Below are 14,024 nucleotides of genomic sequence, written 5' to 3'. Positions count from 1 at the left end.
GCGACCAATTGCTGGATCTTCATGTTGGATATCTAAGGTCATGTATATGACCCGCTCTATGTAAGTCCTAGACTCTGAGACATTGTAGTCTCTGCTTGAGTTACGTTAATAGGGGGACCGTTTGAGGGTCAAACACATCTCCTGTGTGATAGTTGAAAGATTCAGTACAATACAAGGCTACACTATGGCACTGAGATCTATACACACCGTATGGCTCTGCTGTGGCCTATCTATTTTTCTGTTTGGCTCTGCTGTGGCCTATCTATTGTCCTTTTGAGATCTTGTGCTGGGATACCATAAAACTTGAATGACTGGCTTTTATTCATATACAAGTTATGATTTAGTTGCTTAACTCTCTATTGTGGTGGGTTTCTGTTGGTTTCGTGGCAGTTTCTGTCTCATTTTCCTTCATGTTTCTATAAATATTTTAGAAACTATCGATCGACTTGTAAGTTGGCTCGTATAATCACTTATGTTAGCAATTGGTACAGTATAATCCATCTACCATCACATGCATTACCAACGCAAGTCCTGTACTATGCTAATGCACAGCAGAGCGACTGTAGCTGATCAAAGGTAAATATGAATATTGAATGGCTAAGTGGTATTTCTATGTCGTTTCGACAAAGGTCAGCCAAATCAGGTGTCGCTTGTAAATGCTTTTCGATCAAATGTAGGTTAATCAGGATAATTGACTTGGACATAAATGTCTCTCCAATGTAATCCATTCAATGACTAATTTCCGTCTGAAACTGGAGGATTGGAGTCTATACATTAGACATTAGCTTGCTCGTCTTGCTGCTTTACATTTTAATCATTTAGCAGATGCTCTTATCCAGAGCGACTTACAGTAGTGACTTGAGACTTGAGTGCATGCAATTCCATACTGGTCACCCATGGAAATCAAACCCACAACCCTGGCATTGGAAGCGCTAAGCTCTACCAACTGAGCCACACGGGACCACATAGGCTGTGACGGCCATCTTTGATCTAAACATTGTGGACAGGCATGAATAGCATCAGGTTAAGCCTTTGTGATTTGTTGTTGGGCCCAGTTTAATGTATACTCTATTGGCAGATACAATTCCCACCATGTCTTGCAAGTGGGCAAAAAGCGAAGCCTTGAGAAAATGTGGACGTTCATAATTAAGCTACTTTGAAAAGATGGACATCCAAGCTACTTCGAAAATATGGAGCTTCCAAGGCAAAACAGTGACACCACCAAGTATCTTGCCACAGAATTATTCAACTTCCTTTAACACTGACGTGTTTTCACTTATCTCTTACACAACTTTAAAAGCCACTTCAGTTGAATCCTCCAATTAACAGCCCCACATTCATATCCCACCAAATCCTGACTGATCTGTCAAGTCAGCAATTAAAGGTTTTTCAGGGGTCAATGGGAGAGCATCGTTAAGGCAGTCCGATCACTGTCGATTTGTGGCACCAAACCTAATCCTTTTAGTTGAAGACACTGCCAGTGGAGGCCATTGATGTGGCCTCCATGGGTGCAACCTGACTCATCAAATCCGATTTGTATCACACGCTAACTACGGTAATCTTGCCCTAAGTGGCTGCACTGTACTGTAAAACCCACCCATGCTTTTGCTACAACTAGATTAAAAATATCCAATGCTGATGGCTAAGAATGTACATGTATGTATTGGTGATGAAATGTTAAATCATTGAAGGACAAATTCTAACTTGAGATCTGTAAAGGTTTTCCATTGATATTGATGCATCGTTTCTTAAGTGTTTCTTGACTCTACCATTACCCACAAACAGCATTTTCGAACAGAGGAGATTCCTCCCAGTCTCTCAACGGTATGTCCATTGACAGGCTTGTGGCAGTTAACTGACAGGTCTTGACAGCAGTTGGGCTTTGGAAAACAGAATAAGTTTAAAAGCAGTCTCTCTACTCTGGTTTAGCATAGAATGGTTTTGATTGTTGCCCCAAAAAACAGAGGTTTGTGCTCAGACAAATGAAAATCACACTATTATTACAGTGCTGTGTCCACTAGCTATGCTTTCCAACCAAGTTTCTACTTCATATCTCTGTTGTTTTGGAGGGAAACATTCAATGGACACTTACTTAGGGGTAATCAGTTTAGGAAAGATAACTGTAACACAGATTTCGGGGAATTGTATGCTGTAATCCCAACAATGTAGTGCAGTTGCTATTGTGTAGTGTGATGCCAGTTTGTGTTCTATAGATATATATATATATATACATACACACAGTACCAGTCACATGTTTGGACACACCTACTCATTCAAGGTTTTTTAAAATGTATTTTTTACTATTCAAGGTTTTTTTTAAATTTATTTTGTACTATTTTCAACATTGTAGAATAATATTGAAGACATGAAAACTATGAAATAACACATGTGGAATCATGCAGCACTCCATCACTCTCTTTGGCCAAATAGCCCTGACACAGTCTGGAGGTGTGTTTTGGGTCTTTGTCCTGTTAAAAAACAAATGATAGTCCCACTAAACGCAAACCTGATGGGATGGCGTATCTCTGCAGAATGCTGCTTAAGTGTGCTTAAATTTCTAAATAAATCACTGACAGTGTCAACAGCAAAGCACCCCAACACCATCACACCTCCTTCTCCATGCTTCACGGAGGGAACCACACACAGAGATCATCCGTTCACCTACTCTGCGTCTCACAAAGACAGGGCGGTTGGAACCAAAAATATAAAAAATTGGACTCATCAGACCAAAGGACAGATTTCCACTGGTCTGATGTCCGTTGCTCGTGTTTCTTGCCAAAAGCAAGTCCCTTCTTGGTATTGGTGTCCTTTAGTAGTGGATTCTTTACAGCAATTCGACCATTAAGGCCTGATTCACGCAGTCTTCTCTGAACAGTTGATGTTGAGATGTGTGTGTTACTTGAACTCTGTGAAGCATTTATTTGGCTTTCAATCTGAGGGGCAGTTAACTCTAATGAACTTATCCTCTGCAGCAGAGGTAACTCTGGGTCTTCCTTTCCTGTGGCGGTCATCATGAGCGCCAGTTTCATCATAGCGTTAGATGGTTTTTGCGACTGCACTTGAAGAAACTTTCAAAGTTCTTGACATTTTCCGAATTGTGTCTTAAAGTTTGCAATTTATCTGTGCTTATTTCAGCTGTTCTTGCCATAATATGGAATTGGTCTTTTACCAAATAGCCCTTCTGTGTACCACACCTACCTTGTCAAAACACAACTGTTTGGCTCAAACGCATTAAGAAGGAAAGAAAGTCCACAAATTAACGTTTGTCAATGCACACCTGTTAATTTAAATGCATTCCAGGTGACTACCTCATGAAGCTGGTTGAGAGAATGCCAATAGTGTGCAAAGCTGCCATCAAGGCAAAGGGTGGCTAGAATCTAAAATCTAAAATATATTTGGATTTGTTTAACACTTTTTTGGCCACTACATGATTCCAGATGTGTTATTTCATAGTTTTGATGTCTTCACTATTATTAAACAATGTAGAAAATAGTAAAACTAAAAATGAATGAGTACTTGTGTCCAAACCTTTGACTGATACTGTATACAGTTGAAGTCGGAAGTTTACATACACCTTAGCCTCCAACAGCTCTTAAATGCAAGTAAATCTAAATGCATGCTCTTCAACCGATCGCTGCCCGCACCTGCCCGCCCGTCTAGCATCACTACTCTGGATGGTTCTGACTTAGAAGATGTGGACAACTACAAATACCTAGGTGTCTGGCTAGACTGTAAACTCTCCATCCAGACTCACATTAGCATCTCCAATCCAAAATTAAATCTAGAATCGGCTTTCTATTTTGCAACAAAGCATCCTTCACTCATGCTGCCAAACATACCCTCGTAAAACTGACCATCCTACCGATTCTCGACTACGTCGATGTCATTTACAAAATAGCCTCCAACACTCTATTCAACAAATTGGATGCAGTCTATCACAGTGCAATCCGTTTTGTCGCTCTCGTTGGCTGGCCCTCGCTTCATACTCGTCGCCAAACCCACTGGCTCCAGGTCATCTACAAGTCTTTGCTAGGTGAAGCCCTACCTTATCCCAGCACACTGGTCACCATAGCAGCAGCCACAGCATGCGCTCCAGCAGGTATATCTCACTGGTCACCCCCAAAGCCAATTCCTCCTTTGGCCGCCTTTCCTTCCAGTTCTCTGCTGCCAATGACTGGAACAAACTGCAAAAATCACTGAAGCTGGAGACTCATATCTCACTCACTAGCTTTAAGCACCAGCTGTCAGAGCAACTCACAGAACACTGCACCTGCCTGGGGACTGTGGTTGAGAATTAGTCGGCTGGCTAAAAGCGGCACTTTTACTGAAACGTTGATTAATGTGCACTGTCCCTGTAAAAATAACATAAACTCAACTCAACCTGTACATAGCCCATCTGTAAATAGCCCAACCAACCACCTCATCCCCATACTGTTTTTATTTATTTATCTTGCTCCTTTGCACCCCAGTATCTCTACTTGCACATTCATCTTCTGCACATCTATCAATCTAGTGTTTAATTGGTATATTGTAATTACTTCACCACCATGGCCTATTTATTGCCTTGCCTCCCTTATCTTACCTTATTTGCACACACTGTATATAGAGGCACTGAGGTTGAAGGTAGGCCTTGAAATACATCCACAGATACACCTCCAATTGACTCAAATGATGTCAATTAGCTTATCAGAAGCTTTTAAAGACATGACATCATTTTAGGAATTTTCTAAGCTGTTTAAAGGCACAGTCAACTTAATGTATGTAAACTTCTGACCCACTGGAATTGGGATACAGTGAATTTTAAGTGAAATAATCTGTCTGTAAGCAATTGTTCGAAAAATTACTTGTGTCATGCACAAAGTAGATGTCCTAACCGACTTGCCAAAACTATAGTTTGTTTACAATTTTTTTGGGGAGTGGTTGAAAAACAAGTTTTAATAGTAGGCAAGTATAAACACCATGGGAACACGCAGCCGCCATACCGCTCAGAAAGGAGAGGCATTCTGTGTCCTAGAGATGAACGTACTTTGGTATGAAAAGTGCAAATCAATCCCATAACAACAGCAAAGGACCTTGTGAAGATGCTGGAGGAAACAGATGCAAAAGTATCTATTTTCACAATAAAATGAGTCCTACCTCGACATAACCTGTAAGGCCGCTCAGCAAGGAAGTAGCCACTGCTCTAAAACCACGATTAAAAAAAGCCAAATTACGGTTTGCAACTGCACATGGGGACGAAGATCGTGCTTTTTGGTGAGCTATCCTCTGGTCTGATGAAACAAAAATAGAACTGTTTGGCCATAATGACCATCATTATGTTTGGAGGAAAAAGGGGGAGGCTTGCAAGCCGAAGAACACCATCACAACCGTGAAGCACGGGGGTGGCAGCATCATGTTGTGGAGGTGTTTTGCTGCAGGAGGGAGTGGTGGACTTCACAAAATAGATGGCATCATGAGACAGGAAAAGTATGTGGATATATTGAAGCAACATCTCAAGACATCTTGTGGGCAGAACTGAAAAAGCGTGTGCGAGCAAGGAGGCCTACAAACCTGACTCAGTTACACCAGTTCTGTCAAGAGGAATGGGCCAAAATTCACCCAACTTCTTGTTGGAAGCTTGTGGAAGGCTACCCAAAACGTTTGACCCAAGTTAAACAATTTCAAGGCAATGCTACCAAATACTAATTCAGTGTATGTAAACTTCTGACCCACTGGGAATGTGATGAAAGAAATACAATCTGAAATCAATCACTCTCTCTACTATTATTCTGACATTTCACATTCTTAAAATAAAGTGGTGATCGTAACTAACCTAAAACAGGGATGTTTTACTAGGATTAAATGTCAGGAATTGTGAAAAACTGAGTTTAAATGTAGTTGGCTAAGGTGTATGTAAACTTCCAAATTCAATTTATGTATTCTGAGTGTATTCTCATGCTATTTTGTATGCAAAGCTTGATTGTGTAAATTCTGCATTTCTTCAGTTTGTACAAACTGTGAGCAAGAATGAATAATTCCAAAGTCGCTCGTTCCCTCGTTCACTATTTAGAAAATATCCACGTGAACTAAAAATAGGATATGATGACAATGTTTTTCATAATTTCTCAGCAAATCATAGCCTAATGGCAGGCAGGAATCTATTGAAGTAGGCCTACATATAATCTACAATTAAATAATGAAACAATTAAAATAATTAAACATGAAGTAGCAAGTTAAGCTACATTGCCATAGACCTAATATGTTGACCTTTGAGTTATTGTTTAGGCTACACTAAAATGCGTGAGCTTTTCGTTAATAGTAGCCTATAGGCCTAAAAGATACAAATATAGAAGAGGCTCAGATGTAGCGTAAAGGCTTAATACTAGGTAGGTCTATTGATTGCACATACACGAAAGGGATGTCAATATTTAGACTTATAATCTAACTATAATATAATTTGCCATTTACATTTTTTTTTATTTATCCTTGCTTCGCTTATTTATAACATTGTTCACTTTTTAGGCTATTTATATTCAACGATCAAGTTTTGAGAAATCACAGAGACATATAAACATCTTCATTCTATGTTTAGAGAGTGTCTGTGTGTAAAGTGACATGGGCTGGAAAATGGTGACCTAACGACACACTGAGCTATTCTAGATTACGAGCCATTTCAAGTGCAACGTTAATAAAGACGGTTTTGGGAAACGGCTCGGAAATGTTAAGATGCTATTACATAGTTTTCACGATTAACTTAGCTTGAAGATGCTTTAGAAAACCGGGCCCAGGACAGGAGGAGTGTTGAGGCAACAACTGCTTGCTCAGTAAACTGTGCCCAGAGCAGGTAGGCACAGACAGTGGAAGGGAAACTTGCTCTGTGAGATTGAGTGCTAAGGAGTAATCTATTAAATTGAGTCATTACCCTAACTGCAGAGGGAGAGTTGTGTGTTCAGCCCTAATTGATTAGCTGTCTGCATCTCCCTGTGAAGACTGTCCAGACCCGTACTCCCCTACACCCCAAGCATGTCATTTCATTTCAGCTTGTTAGACGTTCAGAGTAATGATGGGTAATTGAGTTTGGAGGTCACCACAGATATTCACTTCATAACAGCCAAAGATGTTAGTATGATGTGAATGATGTGTGACTCAATAGAAGTAAAAAGGATATTCACATGCAAGCATGTTTTCAAAGGTTGACTTTAGCCAAGCTGTTGTAGATTTTTCCAGATCGGATACACCAGTTAGTGGTTATAAACTCAGGTCCTGGAGAGCTACAGGGAGTGCAGGCTTATGTCCAGCCCAGCATCTACACAATTAAACCAATGCGTAGTAATCAAGATACAAATGTAAAATATAGTGTGTACGTAAAATGTATATAGGTTCCGAACTTTTGTGAAACAGCACAGTTAAAAATATATGACAAATGGAAATCAAACTGGATGGACATCAGAAATAGAGGTGAGAGGTTAAGGGTAGAGGAAGGACAAGGCTAAAAACAAACAAAATATAACTATTGTAAAATAGATTGTGCCCGTAAAATGTATATAGTATGTATAAGTTGGAAGTAGAAACCTAAGTATTGTTGTTTGTTAGTTTATTCCAATTAGGGGAGGGGTGGTAGGGTTAGCGGAAAATAATAAAGGAAAATATATTTTAAAAGATGTGTGTGTGAGTGTGTATATATATATATATATATATATATATATATATATATATATATATATATATATATATATATATATACACACACATGTATGTCTTTTAAAATGTCCATTAAAATAACATCAAATTGATCCGAAATACAGTGTAGGCATTATTAATGTTGTAAATGACTATTGTAGCTGGAAATGGCAGATTTTTAATGGAATATCTACATAGCGTACAGAGAGCCCCATTATCAGCAACCATCACTCCTGTGTTCCAATGGCACGTTGTGTTAGCTAATCCAAGTTTATAATTTTAAAAGGCTAATTGATCGTTAGAAAAACATTTTGCAATTATGTTAGCACAGCTGAAAACTGTTGTGCCTGATTAAATAAGCAATACAACTGGCCTTCTTTAGACTAGTTGAGTATCTGGAGCATCAGTATTTGTGGGTTCGATTACAGGCTCAAAAATGCCCAGAAACAAAGCACTTTCTTCTGAAACTCGTCAGTCTATTCTTGTTCTGAGAAATGAAGGCTATTCCATGCGAGAAATTGCCAAGAAACTGAAGATCTCGTACAACGCTGTGTACTACTACTTATATTTCCCTCACCAACTTTAAAGATCAGCTATCTGAGCAGCTAACCGATCGCTGCAGCTGTACATAGTCCATCTGTAAATAGCCCACCCAATCTACCTACCTCATCCCCATACTGTTTTTATTTACTTTTCTGCGGTTTTGTACACCTGTCACGCCCTGACCTGAGATATCTCTGTTTTCTTTATATTTTGGTTAGGTCAGGGTGTGACTAGGGTGGGTATGCTGGTTTTTGTATTGTCTAGGGTTTTTGTAGGTCTAGGTGATTTGTATGTCTATAGTGGCCTGATATGGTTCCCAATCAGAGGCAGCTGTTTATCGTTGTCTCTGATTGGGGATCATATTTAGGTAGCCATTTCCCTTTGGTGATCGTGCGATCTTGTCTATGTGTAGTTGCCAGTGAGCACTCGTTTGTATAGCTTCACATTTCGTTTTGTTATTTTGTTAGTTTGTTCAGTGTTCATTCAGAATGTACACATACCACGCTGCGCCTTGGTCCGATCCTTATAACGAACGTGACAACACCAGTATCTATACTTGCACATTATCATCTACTCATTTATCACTTCAGTGTTAATCAGCTAAATTGTAATTATGCTACTATGGCCTATTTCGCTACTATGGCCGATTTAATGCCTACCTCCTCATGCCTTTTGCACACACTGTATATATACTTAATTTTTTTCTACTGTGTCATTGACTTGTTTATTGTTTATTCCATGTGTAACTCTGTGTTGTTGTCTGTGTCACACTGCTTTGCTTTATCTTGGCCAGGTCACAGTTGTAAATGTGACAGTTTATTTAGCCTATCTTGTTAAATAAAGGTGAAATAAAATAAGAATACAAATAAACTACTCCCTTCACAGATCAGTGCAAACTGGCTCTAACCAGAATAGAAAGAGGAGTGGGAGGCCCCGGTGCACAACTGAGGAAGAGGACAAGTAAATGAGTGTCTAGTTTGAGAAACAGACACCTCACAAGTCCTCAACTGGCAGCTTCATTAAATAATACCCTCAAAACACCAGTCTCAACCTCAACAGTGAAGAGTCAACTCCAGGATGCTGACCTTCTAGGCAGAGTTCCTCTGTCCAGTGTCTGTGTTATTTTGCCCATCTTAATCTTTTATTTTTATTGGCCAGTCTGAGATATGGCTTTTTCTTTGCAACTCTACCTAGAAGGCCAGCATCCCGGAGTCGGGAAGTTATTTTAATGGACTAAACGTGTTTTTCTTTCAAAAACAAGGACATTTCTAAGTGATCTCAAACTTTTTAACAGTATTGTATATACCTGTATATTTACTTTAAAAAACGTTTGTAAGGTAACCAATGAACCTTGACTGGCCTGGACTAGAAAAAAAAACGTTTTTCAAAACACAGCAACACAAATCACTGTGAATCATTGAAAACAAACAACAGAATCACACATTTTATATTTTCAGTATTTGAATTATAGTTGTACATATTTTTATGCTTTTTAGTGCAGGCCTAGGCTGAATCTGCACCCAGGAAACAAAACAGCACAGTACATTGTGTTTTTGAGCTGGTCAGCCGTGGTCAGGATCATGAGCACCTCATAACTAATGATAGATAGGAACCATAAAATATGTCAGTGCTATGCCGGCTCCAGCGATCTGTACTGTATAACCTTCAGCAGTTACACTAGGAGAGGGTAGACCCTATGAAGTATATTTAGCTGTCCCAATTAACTGGCCTCATTTCCTGCTCCACGAGTGTGGCTTTTTAGAGTGTCGCTTTTCCCTTTTCAGCCACTAGATTTGAGAAGCAGACTGTTGGACTGTGTTAATATCACGATCAATCATACTTGACAGATGGAAGTTCGCTCAAATGGACTGCAGCTAGGCATATAATGAAGTACAATTTTTTGAGTTGATGGGGAAATACATTTGTTTATTTAGGCCTGTTCTGTTTGATGTGGTGATGAAAAGGCCACCCCAAATCGATTGCTCCTTTTGCTATTTGAAATTAATCACACTTGTCATCTGCATTGTTGTACAATGTGATGTTGCTTTTCTAAATATCCTCTACCTGTCATTTGAATATGTTCATGTTGCCCTTTAATTGCAAGTGTTTGGGATTGAATTAGCCCCAGACAAGCAGCACTGACGAGACAAATGATTATCATCGCACACGCTACACACAAACACACACACACACTCATCCACATCATTATCATCAGTTCAGTCCTAGCGGAATAGCTGTTAGATATAACTCTGCTCTACCACTCTGGGCCGATTTCCCGATAGTGATGGAACTAATGCTGCATTTAGATGATGGACGCAAAAGCCGAAATACCAGTCGGCATAGAAGGATAAGAAAGCAAGAAAGACGGTGACGGCAAAAGCAAGTCAGCACGACGGTATGCGTTGCTATGGTGATTTCAGTAAACAAAAAGTGTCGAACAACACCCGGTAGAAAACAACGCTACGGCATACGGCAAAAGTTAAAATATTTGAACTCTGGCGGCAATTCACGTCTTCCATGGCGGCTGACGGCATTCACCGCCAGCCACAACTGCATTTATCCTTGTGCTCTCATTCTAAACAGTAACATCCGGTATGCTGTCTACCTTATACCATCTAAACACAGCATTAGGGCTTACGAGTGTTTTAACGAATGAAGATGCAACATTCATTTTGCAAAACACCACACAATGAAAACGTTCACTAAGTACGTCATTGAGGCATGTGTTGATATTTAAAGGATCGAAAGGCAGGCAGCGATGCTCTCGGATCAGCTTTCTCCCTTTCAAATCTTACTTTATAATTAGAATAATACCATTATACTGACGATGAATCAGATTCTAGAGAGATATTATCAACTATGGCTGAAAATATTGAGGAGTCTTATTCTAATGCGTAGCCTACCCTCTAGTCGGCTTGCCCTCGCTAAATATTCGTCGCCAGACCCACTGGCTCCAGGTCATCTACAAGTCCATGCTAGGTAAAGCTCTGCCTTATCTCAGTTCACTGGTCACGATGGCAACACCTACCCGTAGCACGCGCTCCAGCAGGTGTATCTCACTGATCATCCCTAAAGCCAACACCTCATTTGGCCGCCTTTCGTTCCAGTTCTCTGCTGCCTGTGACTGGAACGAATTGCAAAAATCACTGAAGTTGGAGACTTTTATCTCCCTCAACAACTTCAAACATCTGCTATCTGAGCAGCTAACCGATCGCTGCAGCTGTACATAGTCTATCGGTAAATAGCCCACCCAATTTTACCTACCTCAACCCCATACTGTTTATATTTATTTACTTTTCTGCTCTTTTGCACACCAATATCTCTACCTGTACATGACCATCTGATCATTTATCCCTCCAGTGTTAATCTGCAAAATTGTAATTATTTGCCTACCTCCTCATGCCTATTGCACACAATGTATATAGACTCTCTTTTTTTATATACTGTGTTATTGACTTGTTAATTGTTTACTCCATGTGTAACTCTGTGTTGTCTGTTCACACTGCTATGCTTTATCTTGGCCAGGTCGCAGTTGCAAATGAGAACTTGTTCTCAATTAGCCTACCTGGTTAAATAAAGGTGAAATAAAAAAATGTTTTAAAAATAGGGTATCATTTTGGGTAGAATCCCAGAGGAATCCAACAGGACTGGTTGCAAAATCTGATAGGATTTTTCTACAAGGGATCTACCAGAAATCATGAAAAAAGTGTTCTTGACTATAATAATGTGTAACTCTGTTAAAGCTAGTGAGGGAGATATGAGTCTCCAGCTTCAGAGATTTTTGCAGTTCGTTCCAGTCATTGGCAGCAGAGAACTGGAAGGAAAGACGACCAAAGGAGGAATTGGCTTTGGGGTTGACCAGTGAGATATACCTGCTGGAGCGCGTGCTACGAGTGGGTGCTGCTATGGTGACCAGTGAGCTGAGATAAGGCAGGGCTTTACTTAGCAGAGACTTGTAGATAACCTGTAGCCAGTGGGTTTGGCGACGAGCATGTAGCGAAGGCCAACCAACAAGAGCGTACAGTTCGCAATGGTGGGTAGTGTATGGGGCTTTGGTGACAAAACGGATGGCACTGTGATAGACTGCATCCAGTTTGTTGAGTAGAGTGTTGGAGGCTATTTTATAGATGACATCACCGAAGTCGAGGATCGGTAGGATGGTCAGTTTTACGAGGGTTGGTTTGGCAGCATGAGTGAAGGATGCTTTTTTGCGATATAGGAAGCCGATTCTAGATTTAATTTTGGATTGGAGATGCTTAATCTGAGTCTGGAAGGAGAGTTTACAATCTAACCAGACACCTAGGTATTTGTAGTTGTCCAAGTATTCTAAGTCAGAGCCGTCCAGAGTAGTGATGCTGGACGGGCGAGCAGGTGCGGGCAGTGATCGGTTGAATAGCATGCGTTTAGTTTTACTAGCGTTCAATGCGTATGGCATTGAATCTCGTCTGGAGGTTAGTTAACACAGTGTCCAAAGAAGGGCCAGAAGTATGCAGAATGGTGTCGTCAATCATAAAATATATTGAGGCAAAACATACAGAGAGTAGGCTAGTCTACATTTAGCAAAAATGGAGCTCAATTGAATGAATATGAAAAGGATTTCAATATGATTTAAATATATAGGTCTATGTACCCTATGGTGTATTTCTCTTCGTAATGCAGTCATCTCAGTTTTCATTTGATTCATCTTTTTATCCTTCACTTGTTTGTAATGACTGTATTTTTAGTCAACTTTGTTCTGAAGTTTCGGCGATCACAAAGAGACAGATGAACATCTTGATTGTGTGTTTAGTGGAGATCTTCTGTAGCTATATAAACTACAACAAAAAGCCTCAAAGGAGACACTTGGCCTTTCTACGAGTGGTCTGTGGCAGCCGGTAAATAACAAGCGTTTTCAAGTGAAACTTTGGTAACAATGGTTTGGGGAAACCGCTTACAGATTTCTAACCAATGCTCCTACGAAGGTTCTAACAATGAACTTAGCCTTAAGATGCTTTTTGGGAAACCAGGCTCTGACTTGTGCAGAGAAAGCCTGAGGACTTAAACTTTCGGTTGAAGATGCACTGGCACGTCTTTTCACTTGTGTGCTCTCCAAACTCATACTAGTTGAGAGAGTTTGTTTTCACAATGGAAATAGTTGCGGTTGGGTTCACAAGTTAAAGGTGTTATATCCATATGCCATACTACACTACAATAGTTGCTCGGGTTTCACCATTCCCTTACCGTTTATTGCAACATTTAAGACATTTCTGATTAATGTTTGATACAGGCTACATTGTTACGTTTTAATTGACCTTATCTTACCATCCTGAGTGGACGCGATGTTTATAGTGCACATGAGCAACACTCACAAGGTGGAAGTTAAGATAATTGTTTTTTGATAAGATGTATTTGTTTGCTGTTTAGTCCTGAGAGCTTCTCCGTCTCTGTCTTGTCACTGTGAACATGTGTGATTTGATTCAGCGTGCTCCTGGCCTGTGTGCCAGAATAGGTGTGGCCAAATGTATTTACGTGCCCATTTGGGTATGCTATCCTCATTTGGGTTTTGGTAATTGTCAGGGGAGGTTGTATTGGAGCCTGGTAGACTCATCTTGTTGGTAAAGACAGGTTTTGCGTGATTATAGGGGTTTTTGCTTTTGAAGACTACATTTTGTTTACTGACATTTTAAAGTCAGCAGTTTTTATTGTAAATGTGTCCCATCACCAGCACTGTGCAATGAAAACCAACCACCTTTTGTATCTAATCCTGCATCCCTCCTTCTGAATCTTTGTCCTTATGACTGCTACAAGGCTTTTATGAAAAGTGGGGTGGTCACTGTTTGCAA

At 40.1% G+C, this 14,024-nt stretch overlaps 1 protein-coding gene across 4 annotated transcripts in view; it reads right to left on the bottom strand.

Moving 5' to 3' along the window:
- Positions 1–14,024, bottom strand: part of LOC109905282 (glutamate receptor 2) — a 65,810-nt gene that overhangs the window by 40,065 nt on the left and 11,721 nt on the right. The window lies entirely within an intron of this gene.

The sequence above is a fragment of the Oncorhynchus kisutch genome, linkage group LG15 (assembly GCF_002021735.2).
Source record: "Oncorhynchus kisutch isolate 150728-3 linkage group LG15, Okis_V2, whole genome shotgun sequence".
Classification (NCBI taxonomy): Eukaryota; Metazoa; Chordata; class Actinopteri; order Salmoniformes; family Salmonidae; genus Oncorhynchus; species Oncorhynchus kisutch.
Note: the sequence above shows the minus strand (reverse complement) of the source record. Positions and strands in the feature narration are given on the sequence as shown.